Source organism: Saimiri boliviensis, chromosome 18 (genome assembly GCF_048565385.1).
Source record: "Saimiri boliviensis isolate mSaiBol1 chromosome 18, mSaiBol1.pri, whole genome shotgun sequence".
Lineage (NCBI taxonomy): Eukaryota > Metazoa > Chordata > Mammalia > Primates > Cebidae > Saimiri > Saimiri boliviensis.
Genome location: NC_133466.1, coordinates 27,338,785 through 27,360,973, shown reverse-complemented (window position 1 = coordinate 27,360,973; position 22,189 = coordinate 27,338,785).

Here is a 22,189-nt window from a genome sequence, read left to right as displayed (position 1 = left end):
GCGCGGGATAAAGAGCCTCCGTTCAGCCGCTGCCGGTGACGACTGAGCCGCCTTCCCACGCACTGCCGCCCGGACCAGTCAGGCTGAGAGGTAGGAGCGCCGTGGCCAGGGAAAAGCGTTTATAATCAAACCTGTTGTCCCGCGAGCCCGCTTGAGAAAAACACGCCATCGCTTCAGCCCCGCCCCGCGCTCTGCATTCGGGGAAGCGTAGTTCCGGCCTTCCTCTTGCCGCTGGAGGTAATGAAAGGGAGGATGAGAACCGTTCGTTGTCTCTTTCTGTGATTGCGCCCCTAATCAGGTCCAGGATTCGAGTTTGTGTTCTTTCGTTTCACTTCCTCCTAAAGCGCATTCCTTTGCCTGAGGTCCTGCTTCTCAGCGGCGTTCCTATAGCCTCCCGACTCCCCAGCCATCCTCCGTAGAAGGGTCCCTGTCGCAGTGCGGGGCCCGAGGTCGGTCGGCTCTGACGTTTCTGCTCGCAGCGCTGGGAACAGCCCTGAAACTCCAGTGACCCTCAGTCCTCTGCCTTTGTTTTGGGATAAATGAATTCAAGCATTCTTCAGTCAATTCGATTTATTCAAGAGAGCAGGAACACATTTTCTCCATGCTAACACTGAGGTGGGCAATTAAAAAGAAAAAAAAAAAAAAAAGGAAATTAAAAAGAAAACCCTTACCTCTATCTTCAAGTGAGGTTTAAGTGGCCAGAATTGACCTTATGGACAAGTGCTGTAACGTGACAGCCATTTTAGGACACTTGTGACATGTTCAGATTGTAGTCTGCAGTAGGATTTTTCTCATATCCTGGTCACTGGTCGCATTTAATGGCTCCTCTGAGAGCGGCTTTGCCATTTTTGCTGTTTGAGTTCACGACAGGTAGATCCTGGAAAAGAATCCATTTCCTCAGCTTAGATAGTAAATCAAACCATCCCTGTTGACAACATGTTAGCCTGCTGTGGGAATACATCGCTGTTTATTTCTATCTGACTTAATTTTGATTATGGAAGCTGAATTCAGGCTGATAGGGATCCATTGTAACATTCTCTCTACTTCTGTGCATTTTTAAGTATTTCATAATGCAAAGTATAAAAAGTGAGTATCTGTAATGAGTGCTGTTCGGTAAGATTCTTATGAAGACTGAAGAATTCAAGCACTTAGTTCTTAAGTGTTAATTGTAATGGGCAATAGGCTGGAAGTGTTCCAGGGAGAGGAACTGAATTACCAAGAGCATAGAAGCAAGAGATCATCTATCCCATAGATTAGAAAGTGCTGGATCATAAAGTATGAAGTAGAATTCTTGAGAGACAGAACTAGAGACTTAAACCAGATCAAGATTAGTCGATTGTGGCAGGAACTGGTCATTGGCATTCTCCCTGCCACCCACTCCTTTCTTCTTGCTTACAAGATCCTGATTTGTTCAAGAAGCAGATAAAGATAATGTGATTTCAGAGTAGAAGGCCTTTAGAATTAAGGTTGAACTTAATAGGTTGTATTCATTTTCTATTCCTGCCTTAACAAATTACCACAAATTTAGTGCCTTAAACCAACACAAGTCTATTTATTTTTACAGTTCTGTATATCAGAAATCTGGTATGGCTCTCACTGAAGTAAAATCAAGTTGTTAGCAGAGCTGCATTCCTTTCTGGAGGTTCTAGGGGAGAATCCATTTCCTGCTAATTTGAGTTATTGGCAGAATTCCATTTTCTTGCAGTTGTAGGGCTCAGGTCTTCATTTTCTTGCTGGCTGTAACCTGAGAGCTGTTTCCGGTTTCTGAGACCATATACATTTCTTAGCTCAGAGACCCTCTTTCTCCATCTTGAAAGCCAGGAACAGTAGGTCAGGTCCTTCACAGAGGACATCTTTCTGCATTGCTCTTCCAAATCTTAGATGTCATGTGATTACACTGGACCTATCTAGACAATTCAACGTAATTTCCATTTCAAACCCTGTAAGCTTCTCATATCTGCAAAGTCCCTTTTGCCATGTAAGGTAACTATTCACAAGTTCCAAGAATTTGAAGAGGCCTTTATTTTGTCTACTAAAATAGTTCTGCAACCCCTCAAATTCACAACTGACCACATAACAAAATGCAACATCCATCTACCAAAGTCCCATCCCGTTATAATATGAACTCAAAGTCCAAAAAGTTCATCTATACTTCGTCAGTTCAATAGTCTCAAATATAATTATCTAAATCAACTAAATTGGGTGGTAACTGATACCACTTGTCCCTTCTTGTTTGTTTGCAATCAGAGGGATAAGAATGCTGATGAGACTATTCCAGCAACGCTATAAAGAACAGAAAAGTCAAGGCATTGGGATTGGAAAATAATCATTGTTATCATTCTCCAATGGTGACCAAGTTATTTGTTGTTGTTACAGTTATTGTTTGGTGTTATATATTAGAATCCATTGCAATTCTTCTTGATACTTATATTGTTTTAATTTTAGCAGATGGCAGCCTGTTCAAAATTCAATCATGAGTGCTTTTGACACAACTCTAATAAGCTTTACTTACTGCCTTGCTACCTGCTCTAAAAAGATGTCTGGGATCCCCTTATTCATTTTTTTTCCTTTTGTTTCATACTTATAATTAACTATATGTCTAAGGAACCCTACTTTCTTTTATTAAGAAAGTGTGGTATCTGGAGACCATGATTTGTATGCTAGGGGGTTATGATTTTAAGAGTATCAGTTCTTCTTATATATTTGAATTCAGTGAAATATCAAACATAATACCAGCAGGATATTTTATGACTTGACAAAGTGATAATCAAATTTATTTGGAATATTTAAGAACTTAATGAGCATATAGTTCTTTCACATGTTAAGTGACAAAATTACAAACTTAATACTACAGAGGAAATAGAAAATGGACCAGATAGATAGGCTTAGCAGCACATGCTTGTAGTCCCAGCTACTTGGGAGGCTGAGTTGGGAGGATCACCTGAGCCCCAGATTTTGAATCCAGCCCGGGCAACACAGTGAGACCCTATTTCAAAAAAAGAAAAGAAAAGAAATAAAGAAAAATAAAATTACCCAAAGAAGAAAGTGACAATCTCTTGAAAATAAAGGGAACTTATATTATTCAACAAATGTAACAGGGCAATTGGCTATCTATAACTTTGAATATAAAAGGGGATGTTATACCTTAATATAAAAATAAATTGGCTGGGCGCGGTGGCTCAAGCCTGTAATCCCAGCACTTTGGGAGGCCGAGGCAGGTGGATCACGAGGTCGAGAGATCGAGACCATCCTGGTCAACATGGTGAAACCCCGTCTCTACTAAAAAAAAAAAAAAAAATACAAAAAATTAGCTCAGCATGGTGGCGCGTGCCTGTAATCCCAGCTACTCAGGAGGCTGAGGCAGGAGAATTGCTTGAACCCAGGAGGCGGAGGTTGCAGTGAGCCGAGATCGCACTATTGCACTCCAGCCTGGGTAACAGGAGCGAAACTCCATCTCCAAAAAAAATATATAAATAAATAAATTATAAGTGGATAAAATGTTTAATTAAAAAATACAAGTAATTGTATTCATTAACTCAAGGGTAGGAGAAGTCTTTGAAATTAAGACTTAAGACCTAGAAACAAAGCAAAACTAAACAAAGAATACATTTGGTTATGTATAATTTAAAATTATCTAGAAGACAGGATTACTTATTTGAATTTATATGAAGTCAAAAGACAAATGACAAACGGAAGAAATACTAAACGTACATGATGTACAAAAGATTTAATTCATTACTTTATGAAGAGTTCCTTCAGAATATAAAGATGTACAACTCAATTGAAAAATAAGACAGGACATAGACAATAGAAAATAAAAATAACCAACAAACATGAAAATAAATTCTATCTTAATCACATTTAAATAAACATAAATCAGAATAATAACATGTCATTTCTACCTATCTGTCATCAGTTGAATTGTGGCCCCCCTCCAAAAGAGATATGCTGGAGTTCTAAACTCCTGTACCTCAGAATGTGAGGTATTGGAAATAAAGTTGTTGGATATATAATCTGATAATATGATGTCACAATAATAACTGATTTATATGTATTATAAACTTTTTTTCTAAAAGCAGAGTTTGGAGATAGGTTCATAACTTTCTACCAACAGAAAATTGAGATTTAGAGAGTTAGCTAGGGAAGAATTTAAAACTGTGTCCTCTTATTAAAAAAAAACAATCTATGTTCTTGTCTTAGTCAGCTTGGGTCTCCATAATAAATACAATGGACTGTTGGCTTCAAAAACAGAAACTTAATTTCTCGCAGTTTTGGTGGCTGGTAGGTTAAAGATCAAGGTGCTGGCCGAATGAGTTTTTGTGAGGATTCTCTTCCTGGCTTACAAACGGCTGCTTTCCTTGTCATTTATTACTTGATGTAGAAGGGGAGAGGGAGAGAGAGCAAAGTGTGTGTGTGTGTGTGTGTGTGTGTGTGTGTGTGTGTGTGTGTTTAGAGAGAGATCTTGCACTTTTTATAAGGTCATAGTCTTGTGGTATTAGTACCTCATTCTTATGATCTCATCTAACCTTAATTACCTCCTAGAGCCTTTATCTCCAGATACAGTCACATTTCACATTGAGGGTTAGGAAAGGCTTCAACATATAAATTATGGGGCACACAAGTCAGTCCATAGCAATTCTTAAGCATTATAATATACTCTTTTGCATTTAATTGATTATTTTTTAAATAAATACAAAATTATTTAATATGTTGAGTTACTTTTCAGTTGCCTTTTGGGTGTGGTTTACATTGTGACTTATAATACTAACTCCCTGAATAACTCTCTGACGTACAGTATCTGCTGAATTAAGGAGCGAATCCCATCCCTAAAAAGAACAAGTTTATGATAATGCAGATGTGTGTTCTCATATGATCTTCATTTTTTTGTCTCCAAAGTACAAATTGTGCACTATTTCCAATGAAAATGATACCCTGTAAGTTTTATTCCTAGCAACTCTAGAATTCAGAGAAAAAGCCTAAACTCAGCTTTGATTTCCTAGATTTAATTATGTCTTAGATATGGGACTTTAGTAGTCTAATTCTCTTTGCATCTTCATTGTTCCTCAGTCCACCAAAACAATATTTAGCCTCAGCAAGATCATTAGATTTGGGGTATAGCTTTAGAATATATAAATAATACTATCCCAATGGCTAAAAATTATTTTGCAAAGCTGGACTAGTAAGGAATGACAGTGGGTTATAGAAGATGGAAACATATCAGCTTTCAGGTGGTTTTCTCTTTTTAACAAAGAAAGCCTTAATAAAAACAGTATTTTCAAATAACTTACTTAGTTTTTCTTAACACAAAGCTATGGTCTTAAATTTTTGCCTGATATGATGAAATTCAATAAAGTCACAAAGTAAGAGTTATCTAGACTCAACTCTATACAAGTGGAAGACAAAGGAAAGAAGGGAAATTATGTTAAGATGTTCACAGTCTTTTTGTGCTAATCAAACATTTGATCCGATTCACATAAACATATTTTTTTTCTACAATAACATCTGACATTTTGGTAATAGGTGTTGAAGTTCTTAGCTAAATTTAGAGCAAATTAGCTATACTATGTACATCAGTATTTTTTTTTTTTTTTGGTTCAAATTTGGAGGAAACCCATTAACTTGAAACAGAATAGAATCTGCTGCCTAATAGAGCAGAAATAATTCTGGGTGAGCTATTAGAAAAGTGTTCCAGGGCCCTGTGACATTGATTACATAACTCTTACATGTAAACATTGATAACATGACACCAATAACGTCTCTTTAGCAGATATGGACCTGGAGAAACCTTTCTTTCTTTGAAAATGTTGTGATTCCATTCCTCCGTCCCTCCTTCCTCTGTCTTCCTTTTCCTGCCTTCCTTTCTTCCACAAATGGTTGTTGTACAACTACAATTTCCTAGGCACTGTGAATACAGTAAGGAAACAGAACAGGATTCCTGAGCTCAGTGAGCTTATAATCCAGTCAGAAGAGCCCAGACTTTTAACAACTAGTTGCTGAAATAATCATATAATTTTAAGCATGATAACTGCTTCAATGAAAATATTTACATTGATGGGAAGGGGGCTTTTGTGTATCATCTTATGTTTTAATGTATACATCTTTATTCTCATGTATTAAAGGGAGGTACTTCCATCTTTTCTCTCTCTCTTTTTTTTTTTTTTTCTTTTTTGCTTTAGAGAGAGATTTAATTGGTAATGGGCCAATATTTTAATACGGATAATAATACTTATGATGCAGTCTACAGCTAATGTTAACCTTTCAAATATATTTTTAGTAAAATTAGTTTTCTCTTTTCCTAAAGACATTATTTTGCAAGATTCTAGGGAATAGACATAAGCTTATTTCAGTGCCATCTACTTTACGAATTTCAAATGTTAGCAATGAGTTGTTTTATTCATGAAGATGAGCTCAGAGGACTAGGTGAAATATACAGTGCCCTAGATTTCTCCCTTTTTTAATGTGTTTTTTTTCCCCTAAATTTTAGGCCAGCTAAAAACACTGTCTTTGTATAGATTATTGTAAAAACACAGTAGTAGGTAAAGTTAGAAAATATCTCCCTTCAAACAATCCAACTCTCCCATGTGGTGTTTTCTTGACTTTCATTTTCCTGCATAAACATATGTAATATAGCTATACATTTTTATTCACAGAAATTTGTTAATATCATATATATTGTTGTATAATTTGCTCACTTCCCTTAGCAATATATCATGGATATCTTTCCTTATAGTTGTACATAATCCTGTTTCAGTCTAATACCTATTAATAATAATAATCTAATAATTTCCCATGATACTAATGTACTGTAATTTATTTAAACAATATTTCTTGTTGGTTACTAGGATTATTTCCAGCTTCTTAATGTTATTCTTATGCAATAAAATCCTTCTATGTCTGTCTTTCCTTTTTCTGCAATTATTTCTATGTATCACTTATTAGCACATGGGACAGAGAAACTGTTTTGCACTCAGGACACTATAAGAGCATACTCCACTCCTAAATTATTCTAATTACTCTATGGCTTGCCTCTGGGCCCGCTCACCCGTTTTCAATCTCTGCTGTCCTTGAAGATCGTTTTTCTCAATGGCTGGTTCAGAAAATTGTTGTACCCTCTACTGTGGACACTACCTTCTTTTCCTATTGAATTACCGATTTCTTAATTTTGTTTTTATGCCCTTCTTATGTTTTATACATACAAAATTATAAATGTATAAATAAGAAAAAGAATAAAAATATATATAATATGTATTTAAGTTGTGAAGCAAAATAATAAAATGAATGCCAGTGAATCCCTCCTCCCATATTGAGAAGTCTGTCAACACCATTCTGAATACCATTGAGTCTATGAATGTGTTTCTTTCCTATCTTTTTCTATTCCTGCCTCCCTCTCAGGGGTGAATTTTATGTTTACCATTTTCTTTTCTTATTAAAAAAGGTTTATCACATATGATGCATATGTGAACAATTCATTATTTATTTTTAGTTTTGAGCTGTCTGAAACACCCCACAGTGGCATCATACAGTTAGGGTTTGCTCAGAAAAACAGAACCCATATGAATGATATCAACCAAGGGATCTACTACAGGAACTAGAGTTTAGGCAGGTATGGAACTAATTAGGCCACGTATGTAGTCTTTGTTAGTTTTTGCCTTTCTCAGCTCAAAGCCAGCTGTCCCTGAATCTGGAGGTAAAGCTGGAGTAAAGTGAGAGAGACTGAGGAGAAACTGGAGACGCAGCTGTCTCTCCTGATCTCCAATCTTGGTTATGAAGGTGACCTGACAGAGAAGATTATTCTTTTCACCACAGAGCTGAGCCACACCTGGCCAGAATCAGAGAAGCTGAAGGAGGTGATCTGGAGGGATTTTGGGGAAGCTGCAGGGCTGGCTGCTGTCCTCTGCCACAATCAATGACAGCGTCTGTGAGCTACAACTGCACATGAATGTTACCGACCTTTTGAGACTTAAAAGTTTCACCTTCTAGGCTGGAGGAGTTCGAGACCTGCCTGGGCAAGCAAGACCCCGTTCTCCACAAAAAGGAAAAAAAACAGAAAGACAGAAACAAAGCAACAAAAAAAGTTTCACCTTCTAAATCATAGACAAATTTCTTTTGTAGAAATGTTAATTCGAAATCACACTGAGAAGGCACTTCTGGGCCATGTAATTCCAAATTAGTTACATTAACAAAGTGGCAAGGTATCCACTCTTTATAGATTTCTGTGAGTTTTTCTTTCAATATTTACATTGCCAGTTGTTTTTTGTAGCTATATGTCTTTGATTTTCGTTGGTCTATTATAGTCTATTATGTAAAAAATCTAAAATGTATTTATCCATTCTCTTGTTTATGGACATTTCAGTTGCTTTTAGTGTTTTGCTCTTCTGAAGAATGCTACTGTGGATATTCTTCAGTATTTCTCCTGATGTAATTGTGCAAGCATTTCTCTGTGGCTTAGAAATAGGAGAACTGATGTCCAACTTTACAAAATAGTGCCAAATTGTTTTCCAGAGTTCTTTTTAACTAAATTTATACTTTCACTAATGGCATATAGACTTTTTATTGATACATAATAATTGTAAATGTTTATGGGGTACATGTGATATTTTGGGACATGCAATATATAATGATCATACCAGGGTTTCTTGGATATCTATCACCTCAACCATTTATCATTTCTTATGCTGGAAACATTTCAAATCTTTCCCTTGAGCTATTTTGAAATATACAATGGATTACTATTAATTGTAGTCAATCAACTGTGCTATCAAACACTAGAATTTATTCCTTCTATCTAACTGTATGTTTGTACCCATTAATCAACCTCTTTTCATCCTCACTCCCTTCCCAGCCTCTAATAACCATCATTCTACTCTCTACTTCCATAAGATCAACTTTTAGCTCCCACAGATGAGTGTAAACAGTGACCTGTCTTTCTGTGCCTGGTTTATTTCACTTAACATAATGACCTCCAGTTCATTGATGTTGCTGCAAATAGGATTTTATTTTTTATGGCTGAATAGTATTCCATTCATCCTATACAATGGGGAAAATATTTGCCAATTATTCACTGAACAATGTACTAATATCCATAATATCTAAGTAACTCAAATAACCACAAAAATCAAATAATCCCATTACAAAGTGGGCAAAGGATCTGAATAGACATTTCTCAAAGGAAGACATACAAATGACAGCAGGTATATGAAAAAATGCTCAACATCACTAATCATCAGGAAAATGCAAGTGAAACCACAATGAAATATCACCTCAGGTAGAATGGCATTTATTAGAAAGACAAAAAATAGAAAGTACTAGTGAAGATAAGGTGAAGGGAAAACTTTTTTGCACTGTTGGTGGAAAAATAAATTAGTATAGCCATTATGAAAAACAGTATGAAAGTTTCTCGAGAAACTAAAAACAGAACTATTGTATAATCCAGCAATCCTGCTACTGGGCACTTTTTCAGCAGAAAGGAAATCAGTAATCAAAAGAATACCTGCACCCCCCATGCTTTTTGTTGGCACTACTTCAATTTAGCTACATGCTTGCCAACACTTAGCATTTATCATGCTGGTCAATATTTTCTAGTCTGATGAAAGTAAAATGACATCTATTTGTAATATTTATTTGCATTTCCTTAATTGTTAATGAAATTAAATATTTTTTCATAAGTTTACTTTCCATTTTTAATTTTCTATAAAGGCTTGTTCATGTAAATTTTCTCATTTTTCTAATTCTTTCCAATTTTAGGAATTCTTTATTTATTTTGAATATTAATATATTACAAGTTATACATGTTGCAAATGTCCTTATGGATTATTTTAAATATATTTATAGTATCTTTAAATGACATAAATTATTAATTATATAACCTGGTCAATTTTATGATTAGTACATTTTGTATCATTTAAAATCTCCTAACCTACACTGAGTCATTAATGCATCCACCTATTTTATCTTTTTTAATTTTTATATTTGGGTCTTTAATCAACCTGGGATTGATTTGTGTATGTAATGTACTGTAAGCATTCTATTTTTCCCCATATTTATAACTATGAGCCAATACTGTTATTGAGTATTTCATCATTTCTGTAATGTTTTGCATGGCTATCTCTATTATATATTAAGTTTCAATATGCACAAGTCTTTTCTGTGCACTCTATCTTGTTTTACTGGTCAATTGATCTAATACTGTTTTAATTATTATATTTTTATAATAGGTTATGCTGTTTATCAAGATAAAGATCTTCACCTTTTCTCTCTTCTTCATGAGCGTGCTGACTAGTTTTCCTCCCTTTATTTTTTATGTCAGTTTTTAGAAAAAATCTTATGATTCAACTTGATCTGGGCAACCAACCTGGCTTTACATTAGGCCTGTCCTAGGCTCCTAGCTATATCTATGAATCTCAAATTGATCTTCCTGTTTCATTGCCAGCCCAGGATTTGAAGTGATGATCTTGGCATTTGCCCTAAAGGTATCACTGTCTCTTGGGAGTTCTTTTGGTTTTTCTTCTTGAGTTTCAGCAAACTTATATTATTTTTTAGTCCCTTAGAGGTTTGCCTGAAACTCTCAGTAGCCCAGTATGCAATAAAAACAATGTTTTATGAAAGCTCTTTTTTTCCTAGTGAGAGGGAGCTTTGCATATATAATATACAATTCTAGAAGTTCTCCAGATTTCTCATGTTGTAACCTTAAAACTCTGAGCCAAAAATGTCGTATTTTGAATTAACTGTTGACCTCAGACATGACAATTTTTACTTGTGAGTTAAGGTAAGTGAAAGTGACTGAACACCTTAACTTTTGCCATTAAAGTCAATTGACCCAGACACATTTCCTCTCTATTGTACATTACTGCAGAATTTGAAAGAACTTTATAGCTAAATAGCGAACAGCCCTTAACTTTCTTTCTCTCTTATTTAAAAACTATTAACCAAAGATTATTTGTTCTCCAAATGAGGATATACTAATCAATAGTAGTGAAAAAACATGCTAAAATGAGAGAGGCGGCCTAGTAAAACATAGAGATGTCAATTATTTATGTCAAGAACATTGTAAAAAGTAGGCCAAAATGTAGAGTAGCCTGAATTATATCCCTCAACCAAATAAGTAATTGAAACAACAAAAAGTAAAATAAAACCTAGCAGGAGGATTATGTTGTTAACTATTATTCAATGTCAGACTTCCTTATGACTCTAGGATACTGAGAATGAATTTTGAAATTATTAATTGAAACTCTGCTTTGAGGCTTTAGCAAAATATTTCTATCAATACTTATGTTTTCCACCATAGTAGTCCACTGACATTTTGGCATGCAATAATTTGGATGTAGTTTGAAGTGGCCTTCAACGTTGACATTTAGCTTCTTAAGAATGAAAGAGAGACAGGTGTCCTCACCAGAGAGGCCAGGTGGGATCATGCAAAAAGCAGAATCTTTGGAGCCAGGAAGACCAGGCTCCACATGCCAGGACACAGTCTGAGAAAACATCCTCCAGGTCTTGGGAGCCTCAGGCAACCCAGATACGAAAATTGAAGTCACAGTCCCTTCTTTGCAGGGCTGTCGAAAGAAAGAAATAAGAGAAAACTTTTTTTTCATGCTTAACAACTAGTAGGCACTCATTAATAGTAGCATATGTTATTATACCTATTATCATTATTAGAGTCTAATTTAACTAGAGTCTTGTGTAATTCAGGACAAATTCCCCACCTTTTCCTAGGCAGGATAAGATAATAAAAAGAGAACAATAACCATTCATTTGCCTTGAGCAATATTTTTCCTTTTATCAGAGAGTGGAGGAAAAGAAGTAGAAGACGGGTAGGCATGGGGGTCTCATTTACTTTTTCGGTTATCCATAGAAATTCAGTGTGTTGCTTAGCTTTCTTTCTCATTTATTGTTGGCATAGACACCAAGTAAATAATTTAATTATCACATTGAATGTATGAAGTCATATATGAACTACTTTCTTTGTAGCTGAAGTTTGAATCCAAATATTATTAGCAAAGTTACCCAAGTGGAGCCAATCCATATTAGACCACTTCTGCTAAAGGTTTCTGCCAAACTCATCTTTTTAAAATAGTGAATTTATCAAGTCTCTCTCTTTGAATTTATAAAATCTTATCTTTTTTATGATCCGATGCATCAAATCTAAACTCTTCTGCCAGGCTTACAAGAATTTCCCTAGACTGGTCCCATTCTTTTGAGCAAAATATTTCTTGCCATTCCCTCAGTCCATTCTTTTCTATTAGTAAGATATATTCTCTTCCTAGAAACCAATTGTCACCATTGCTTCTTTCCTAATTCTTGTCTTCTTCCCTTTTCCTGAAATAACTTTCACCAAGATTTCCACATACTGAAATACAGCCCGGGATTCACATGCCCACTCAGTGCTTATTTCCACCATGAAGGTTTCTCTAACAGTTTCTAGTTATCCCAATTATGTAGAAACTTTTATATGACTTTGCATGTTCCTGTAATGTAGTTCATAATTAAGTACTGACTTTTCTCATATGTTATTATTTATGTGAAAAAAGTGGTCTATACAATTAAAATGTGGGTGCCTTGAAAATAGATTAGTTCTTAACTGTTCTATACCTCTTAATAATCCTAAGCACAGTATTGAGTACACAGTGTTAATAATTACCTGTTAATTACTGAGCTAACTGATTATAGTAGGCACTTTTTCCATTTTCCCCCATTGTGAATTTAGCCATGTACAGTATTTAATTTACTAAGTTAATTTATACTACATGCCATTTTATATTCTGATTATGATTATTGGTCTTTGGAATATTTTTAAAATCTGTGTTTTCAGAGTATGAAATATGAGGATGCTAAGTAAAACACAAATTACATTTTGCTTGACAAAAGTGTATTATCCACAGCATCTTAATTAATTTGAATTATTTAAGGAAAAGCGCTGTATTCTCACTGAGTCAAGATTCTCTTAGGGTTGGGAGATCCGACTTCTTCTCCATAATCACCTTATCAGTCTTCAAGTCTGACCCCTCACAGGTACTACTCTAGTAGCTATGGACACATCCCATCAGTCTTGATAATCTTATAACATTGAGATTAAACAAACCCATATTTTTAGTGGTTTGTTGTAAGATAAACTTTTAATATTTCTAGATAACCTTATTTGCATTTCTTTTATAGAACAAAAATCCTAGTCTGGCATCTTAGGTATATTTGTTTTATAATTTTTTAAATCTGTCTTATCTTGTGTTTTCTCTTATTCCCTTCCCTTCCTTTTCCTCTTCCTCTACCTCTTCCTCTTTCTCTGTTTTTTTTTGTTTTGATAAGTGATTTTTATTTAGTGAACACAGTATTTGTAAGAGCTCTGATAGCCATCCACCCTCCAATCTTAATCTTAGTAACTGTTCACTTTACAACCAAATATCAATAGATAGAGGCCATTTCTTCATGCAAGCTGTGGGAGTATATACATTGAATAACACACTCCAGAAATCAACAGATGTACATTATTTAAATATTACTATATTTATCACAATATAAATATTTTATTTCTTTTTCTTTTTCTTTTTTTTTTTCTTTTTTTTTTTTTTTTTTTTGTTGAGGCAGAGTCTCGCTCTGTAGCCCAGGCTGGAGTGCTATGGCATGATCTTGGCTCACTGCAACCTCTGCCTTCCAGGTTCAAATGATTTTCCTGTCTCAGCCTCCTGAATAGCTAAGATCACAGGCATGTGCTACCATGCCTGGCTAGTTTTTGTATTTTTAGTAGAGATGGGGTTTCACCATATTAGTTAGGCTGGTCTCAAACTCCTGACCTCGTGATCTGCCCACCTCAGCCTCCCAAAGGCCGTGATTACAGACGTGAGCCACAGGTCCCAGCCCAGATATAAATATTTTCTAAGAAGAAAGTCACCACTTGTGGTCTCTGGTCCACCACAGACCTAACTTCTCGGCAAAGCACATCTATGTAGATATCTGCATTTGTGACTTTAAAAGTAGGCATTGCTTTCTATGAAGCACTAAGTGCTGCTCCATCTATAAATAGTTCCCATTTTCACTCAGTTTGGTACCACATTCAATGGCCCAGAAGTGTTCTGTGACCTCAAAGGCATTGCTGCTTATCTGGGTCCAGGGTCAGTCCAATTAAACTCAAATGTGAATCAGGGCCCAGCAAGACAGAGGCTGGAGGGGCTGTAACAGCTGCCGCCTCCCCAAGGGGCTCCCCTCACTGCCTCCTGGCCTCTGTCTCTGGAAGAAAGTATGTGTTTGGCCAGAGTTGGGACTAATAATTCAGGCCCTGCATTCAGACATCAGGGCAGGAAGGAGGATCATGATGGGTCACACCTGCCCAGGGTGAGGAACAAAAATAGATGTCCTGCTTCAGGGCCATCCTGGTGGCAGCTGGCCCTGCTCAGTCACTGACCCAGAGACTCTTCTTTTCTTTTCTTAATTTAATTTAATTTTCTCTTTTCTTTTCTGAGACAAGAACTGGCTCTATCACCCAGGCTGGAGTACAGTGGTGCGATCTGGGCTCACTGCAACCTTTGCCTCCAGGGCTCAAACAATACTCGCACGTCAGCATCTCGTGTAGATGGGACGACAGGCATGACTAATATATATATATAGTCATGACTAATATATATATATATATATATATATATGTTTGTAAAGATGAGGTTTCACCATTTTGTGCAGGTTGATCTCTAACTCCTGGGCTCAAGTAATCTGCCTACCTCGGCTTCCCAAAGTGCAAGGATTACAGATAAGAGCCACCATACCCAGCCTCATCTTTTTGATTACCATAATACTATTCTGTACTTTCCAGAAAACAAAACTACTTCTTTTTTTCTGATTAAGGGGTTGTTTGATAGACTTAAGTCTAACTTTTAACGGCTTGTGGTACAAACCAGATTTAATATATATTAAAATGTCATTATCAAAGTTGTCTTGCTAGCAGAGGTTTTTATTCAGATTCAGTGTGACAAATATACTCCATTGATATAATTATTATCTTTTTGGTATGAATCTCCCATCATGTATGTGCTGTGAATTTTCAAGAGATTAGAAACTATCTGTGGGAATAGGATGTAAAAAGTGAATCAACAAATGTGTTTTTTTTTTTTTAAAGAAAAAGGAAAAAATAAAGAATGAAGGAGAGGAAGAAAGAGGAAGAGGAAGAGGGAGAGAGAACAGGAGTATTGCTTTATTGCCCAGGCTAGAATGCAGTCTAAAAATGGGTGTTGAAAACCTCTTTTATGCAATAATTGTGCTTAATAATGGAGACAGGAAGAAATGAGGGAAGAAAATAACAAGCAGCCAACCAATATTTCATTTAAACCTGTGAAATGCTTTACAATTACTAAGGAATGATTTACTTCACTTTTAGAGTAGTTATGATGTGGTACTGATAAGAGTGTATATTTTGTGTATTAGAAGTGGAGAGTTCTATAAATGTTTATTACGTTTAGTTGTTCCAGATCTGAGTTCAAGTCCTGGATATCCTTGTTAATTTTCTGTCTCATTGATCTGTCTTGTATTGATGTTAAAGTCTCCCACTATTATTGTGTGGGAGTCTAAGTCTCTCTATAAGTCTTATGTATCTGGGTACTCTTATATTGGGTGCGTATATATTTAAGATTGTGAGATCTTCTTGTTGCATTGATCCTTTTACCATAAACAAATGTATTTTGAGGGTTTTACCAGTGAAATATGCAGTGACCAGTAGGTGTCTCTATTACACAATGCAGGTGAGCTTCTCAATGCTTTTCTAGTATTAACCCTACTTTCCCTCTAACTGAATTTACTTTTCAGTTTTAACATTTACATTTGCTTTTTTCTTCAACAGCATATGAAGAAATTCTTACCTCTTTCATATCTTTAATCAAGGCTCTGCTTTTATTTTCTTAAAATCCTATATCCAAGATTATTTTTTAGTGTCTAACTTCTACCCTCTTTTTAAAATTTTACTTTACTGTTTTCTTTAAATAAAAAATATATAAACAAATATTTTTAAAAAATATAATAGAGACAGGTTTTCACCATGTTGCCCAGGTTGGTCTCAAACTCCTGGACTCAAGGGATCTGCCCACTTCATCCTTCCAAAGTTCTAAGATTACAGGTGGGATTTTGCACCATTTTATAGTATGAGGACTGAATTAAGATCTTTATTTAGAAACCCTAAGCACTGAAAAGTTTGCAATATCACATCTCCTCATATGTTAATTAAATAAAAAATAGTAAACAATAAAGAAATTGTAAAGAAATTTGAAAAAGTTTTTCTTTTTTTTTTTTTTTTTTTTGAGACAGAGTTTCGCTCTTGTTACCCAGGCTGGAGTGCAATGGCGCGATCTTGGCTCACCGCAACCTCCGCCTCCTGGGCTCAGGCAATTCTCCTGCCTCAGCCTCCTGAGTAGCTGGGATTACAGGCACACGCCACCATGCCCAGCTAATGTTTTGTATTTTTAGTAGAGACAGGGTTTCACCATGTTGACCAGGATGGTCTTGATCTCTCGACCTCGTGATCCACCCGCCTCGGCCTCCCAAAGTGCTGGGATTATAGGCTTGAGCCACCGCGCCCGGCCTAAGTTTTTCTTTTTAAGTAAAAGTTAAATAACAACTACAGCAATATTTTGTTAATATATCAAATGTATTTTTCTTAGGAGTTTAGGAAAAAAATCTGATAATCCTATTTAGAGGAAATTTTTAAATTTAGTTTGCCTTTTGTATAAGAATTGTGCAAAACCAAGAATTATGAAAAATAACCCTGCCAAGAATTTAAATTATACACCAGGCAAATATGAATGGTTGAAGGTGGAAAAGAGAGCGCTAAAGGAAAGCAGAGGAGTGAATGAGTATATCTAGGCACTGCCGGTGAGGGTATAATTTCTACATTCTTTCTAATAAAAATGAAATATAACATTTACTCATAGTTTATTATGTGCTAAACTTTGCATATACTCTCTCATTTTTTCCCTCACAATGGCCCTGGTAAACTGTTGCTGTGATTAGTCTCATAGTAAAATGAATAAACTGAGACTGAAAGATAAGTTACAAAATGTTATGCAGTCAGAGGTCTGCTAGCATTTTTAACCTCTATGCTGTATTTTGAGAAGGTAGTTTGACACAATATTTGTTTTTCAATTAAAATTTTGTATACCATTTGGCTTAGCAATTGTAAGATGTTTATTGAAGATGTAATAATTGATATGTGCAAAAGAGATCTTTAGAGTTTTTATTAGAGACTTTCATTACATTGAAATTCATGATTAATGCAATGGAACCACACTGACTAATTCTTACAAAAATGTGTTTGTTAAGAGGCTCCCTGGGAGTGTCCAGAAGAATGGGAAACAGATTCAGTGGGACTCAAGTTATCAAGGAGGCTGAGGCAAGTAGCACAGTTACAGGCTGGAGCCAGTAGAGCTGGTCAGGAAGCCCTCGGAACTCCAGCAGAGACTGCCCCTGCTGGGATGAACAGCCTCTAACATTTTCTTCCAGTACTTGATGGAAAGCTTGAGGTTCTAAGTCCCAGGAGAGGGCCTCCAACTGGCCAAATTTATGTCACATGCTAACACCAGCTGTACAATAATGAGGATAGAGAATGTCTTTCCACTGGCTTCTGTAGTAGCAGACAATCAACCAGAAAGAACTGCTTCTTTAGTTGAAAATTAAGGTGTTATTGGTACTAGACAATGAAGCTAGGTGGATCAAAAAAAAAAAAAAAAAAAGTAGGGAGTAAGCCAGGGGACAAATGACAACCACTATAACAGTATAAAATTGAAGCATCCTGCAATTGAGAACTAATTAAATCCTGCAACATCAATATATTAAGACACAAATAAGCAACTACCAATTAAATTATAGAAAACTGTTTTTATTTTTAATTTTTGTGGGTACATAGTAGGTGCATATATTTAGAGGGAACATGAGATATTTTGATACAGGCGTACAAAGCATAATAATCACACCAGGACAAATAAGGTAGCCATCAGTGATGTAGTTTGGATATTCGTCTCTGCCCAAATCTCATGCTGAAATGTAGTTCCCAGTGTTAGAAGTGGGGCCTCATGGGAGATTTTGAGATCATGGGGTTGGATCATTCACGAATGGCTTGGGCCATCCCCTTGGTGAGAAGTCAGCTCTTGCTCTGAGTTCACACAGATCTAGTTCTTTAAAAGTATGTGGCACCTCCCCCAACCCACTCTCACTGTCTCTTACTCCTGCTTTTGCCAGGTGATGTGCCTACTTCCTCTGTGCCTTCCTCCATGAAGCAGATGCTGTTATGCTTCCTGTTTGTATAGCTTGCAGAACCATGAGCCAGTTAAACCGCTTTTCTTATAAGTTGCTCAGTCTTAGGCATTAGAAATTAAGAAAAGCAAGAACAGTGTAGTACATTCATCTCAAGCATTTATATTTTCTTTATGTTACAAACATCCAATTATACTCTTTTAGTTACTTTAAAATGTACAACAAATTATTGTTGATTGTAGTCACTCGGTTGTGCTATCAATACTAGATCTTATTCATTATATCTAAGTATGTGTTTATACTCATTAACCATCCCCATTTCTCTTCTCACTAACCTTGCCAGTCTGTGGTAACCATTATTCTACTGTTTATCTCTATTCAATTTTTAGAAAATTTCATTTTATAGCTCCACAAATAAATGAGAACTTGCAAAGTTTGTCTTTTTGTGCCTGGCTGATTTCGCTTAACATAATGACTTCGAGTTCCATCCATGCTGTTGCAAATAACAGGATTTCACTCTTTTTTATAGTTGAATAGTACTCTACCGTATATATGTGCCATATTTTCTTTATCCATTCTTCTGTTGATAGACACTTATGTTGCTCCCAAATCTTGACTATTATGAATATTGTTGCAATAAACATGGGAGTCTAGATATATCTTTGATATACTGATTTACTTTCTTTTTGGTATATACCTAGCAGTGGGATTGCTGAATCATATGGTAGTCCCATTTTTAGTTTTTCAAAAATCCTTCAAAATGTTCTCCCTAGCGGCTGCAGTAATTTACATTCCAACTAATGGTGTACAAGGGTTGTACTGATTTATATTCCCACCAACAGTATCTGAGGGTTCCCTTTTCTCCCTGTCCTCACCAGCAATTGTTATTGCCTATCTTTTGGATAAATGCCATTTTAACTGGGGTGAAATAATATCCCATTGTTATTTTTTATTTACGTTTCTGTGATGATCAGTGACATAAGCACCTTTTCATATACCTGTTTTCTGTTTGCATGTCCTTTTTTTGAGAACTATCTCTTTAGATCTTTTGCCAATTTTTAATTAATTTTTTTTTCCTATTGAGTTGATTTTTGTATATGGTGAAAGGAAGGGGTCGAGTTTCAATCTTCTACTTATGGTTAACCAGTTATCTCAGTACCATTTATTGAATAGGGAATCATTTCCCATTGATTGTTATTGTCAGCTTTGTCCAAGATCAGATGGTTGTAGGTATATGGCTTTATCTTTTGTTTCTCTACTCTATTCCAGTGGTCTATGTGTCTGCTTTTGTACTAGTACCATGCTGTTTTGGTTACTATAGTGTTGTAATACAGTTTGAAGTGTGGTAGTGTGATGCCTCTGGTTTTGTTCTTTTTACTTAGGATTGCTTTGGCTATTTGGGCTCTTTTTTGGGGTCCATATGAATTTTAGAATAGCTTTGTCTAATTCTGTGAAAAATGCTGTTGGTAATTTGATAAGAATAGCATTGAATCTGCAAATATCTTTGGGTAGTATGGCCATTTTAACAATATCGGTTCTTCCTATCCATGAGCATGGAATGTTTTTCCATTTGTTTGTGTCTTCTCTGATTTCTTTTAGCAGTCCTTTGTGATTCTCATCACAGAGATTTTTCTCACCTGTCTAATTAGCTGTATTCCTAGGTATTTTGTTCTTTTTGTTGCTGTCATGAATGGAATTGTATTCTTGATTTCATTCTCAGCTTGAGCGTTATTGTTATATAGAAATGCTACTCATTTTTGTACATGGATTTTGTATCCTGAAACTTTGCTAAAGTTGTTTATCAGATCTAGGAGCCTCTGGGCAGAGACTGCAGGGTTTTCTAGGTATAGAATCATGTTGTTTGCTAAGAGAGTTTTACTTTCTCTCTTTCTTCTAGAATGCCCTTTATTTCTTTTCTTTTCTGATTTATCTGACTGGGACTTCCAGTGCTATGTTGAATAGGAGTGGTGAGAGTGGGCATCCTTATCTTGTTCTGGTTCTCAAGGGAAATGCTTCCAGCTTTTGCCTATTTCATAGAATGTTGGCTGTGGGCTTGTCATAGATGATCCTTATTAATTTGAGATATGGTCCCTCCATACAGAGTTTGTTGAGAGTTTTTAACATGAAGAGATGTTGAATTTTATGGAAAGCTTTTTCTGCATCTATTGAGATGATCATGTAGGATTTATTTTTAATTCTGTTGATGTAATGAATTACATTTTTTGCCTTGTGTACGTTGAAACAACCTTGCATCCCAGGAATAAAGCCTACTTGATAATGGTAGATTAGCTTTTTGATAAGATGTACTAATTCTTAGTGGAGTGAAATAACTCTAAAATTTCCCAACAGTTTCCTTCTTCTTGTTTGCTCTTCTTTTTCTCATTACTCTCTTATTAGATCTACCATTACTTATCACTCCCAGGTTTGTGTGTGGGGAGAGAGGAATTACTTGTATGTGTGTGTGTGTGTAAGTATATAGAATAGGAGATCTAATAGAAATATAACTTTTCTTTCCCTTTAGCATTTGCTTTGTAGGTATATGTGCCTGCTTGTGTGAATAGGTGCATAGGCTTATTTAGGTCTTGTGGAGTGTGCTATGAAAACCTCGGAGAAACACTGAGTAAGATGATCATCATTAGATTTGAAATAATTGGACATTTTAGTTGGTTCTAATCGTTTTGCTTACTTCATAAACTAAATGACTTTATGAGGTAGGAGGGTTCATACTGCTCATTAAACTTAGAGTAGCACTGAGAAAATAACATTTGTAGAATGTGTGTTTTAGGTAAATTTTATTATAAAAGCATTAGGCAGTAATGATACATTCTTTTTATAAATACCCCTAATTTTTACATCTAAAGACAACTTTTTTGAAATATCATCTGGTCTTGAACATATATCAGAAAAGAGTTTGAAACACAATCTGAAAATACATGTAGGATCATGCTGATGTTAGTTAAATGATTCTTCTAAGTTAGTCCAAACTACTAACTATTGCAATGCCTCATCATCTAGGTATTACCCTCACCTGTGCTGACATGTGACTTTGTAGCTGTCTAGATGTCTTATTAGTATAAAAAAATTTGTTTAGAATAGATATAATTTTGAGCCTTCCTGCTGTCCCTGGTCTGCTGAGAATGATCAAATTCACACACATTTCCTTAGTGTAGTGTAAGTTGTACAGGTAGTTACAGCTGAGAATATTTTGAGGTTGAGTATAATGTTCATGAGGTCAGGGAGATGGGCTTTACAGGCCAGTTGGCTTTCCTGTGTTCCTGGCTTCATACAAGCTCCATACAATTAACTTTATTCAATCACTTGTGAGACACATACCGCAAGAGGACTAGGTCAAAGTTTGCCTTTGGGTCAGTGAAATGTACTACCTAAAAAAAGGAATCTAGTTTTAGAAAAAGGAATCAAGACTCATATCACATTTCTTAGGTGACCATCAGAGCATTTCATGAAACGTACTATTTAATAATTTTGAAAAAGTCCTGTGTAGAATGCAATATGGGCTAAGACATGTAAATTTAAACAATGCCTTAAGTTGTTAGAGCATATTTGAAAAGATTTAAGTAGCAAAGAATAAAAAATCCAGAAGTGACTCTGAGGTCCCATTTGAGTCACAGATCATTTTATCTGCCTGGAAGTAAGACAAAGTCAACCTTCCAAGAAAAAATTGTTCTCTCCTTTTTTATTTTTCTGATTTCACACCCTCTCTAATCATATATTGCAAGATAATGTAATCATGTGAATGTTTTGAAATATTGTAAATCAAATCATAATAAAATAATACCGGTTTCTATTCCTTTTTTTTTTTTTTTTCAGACAGTCTTGCTTTGTCACCAGGCGCCAGGCTGGAGTACAATGGCACAATCTCAGCTTACTGCAATTTCTGCCTCCCGGGTTCAAGCAATTCTTCTGCCTCAGCCTCCCTAGTAGCTAGAACTACAGGTGCATGCCACCACACCCAGCT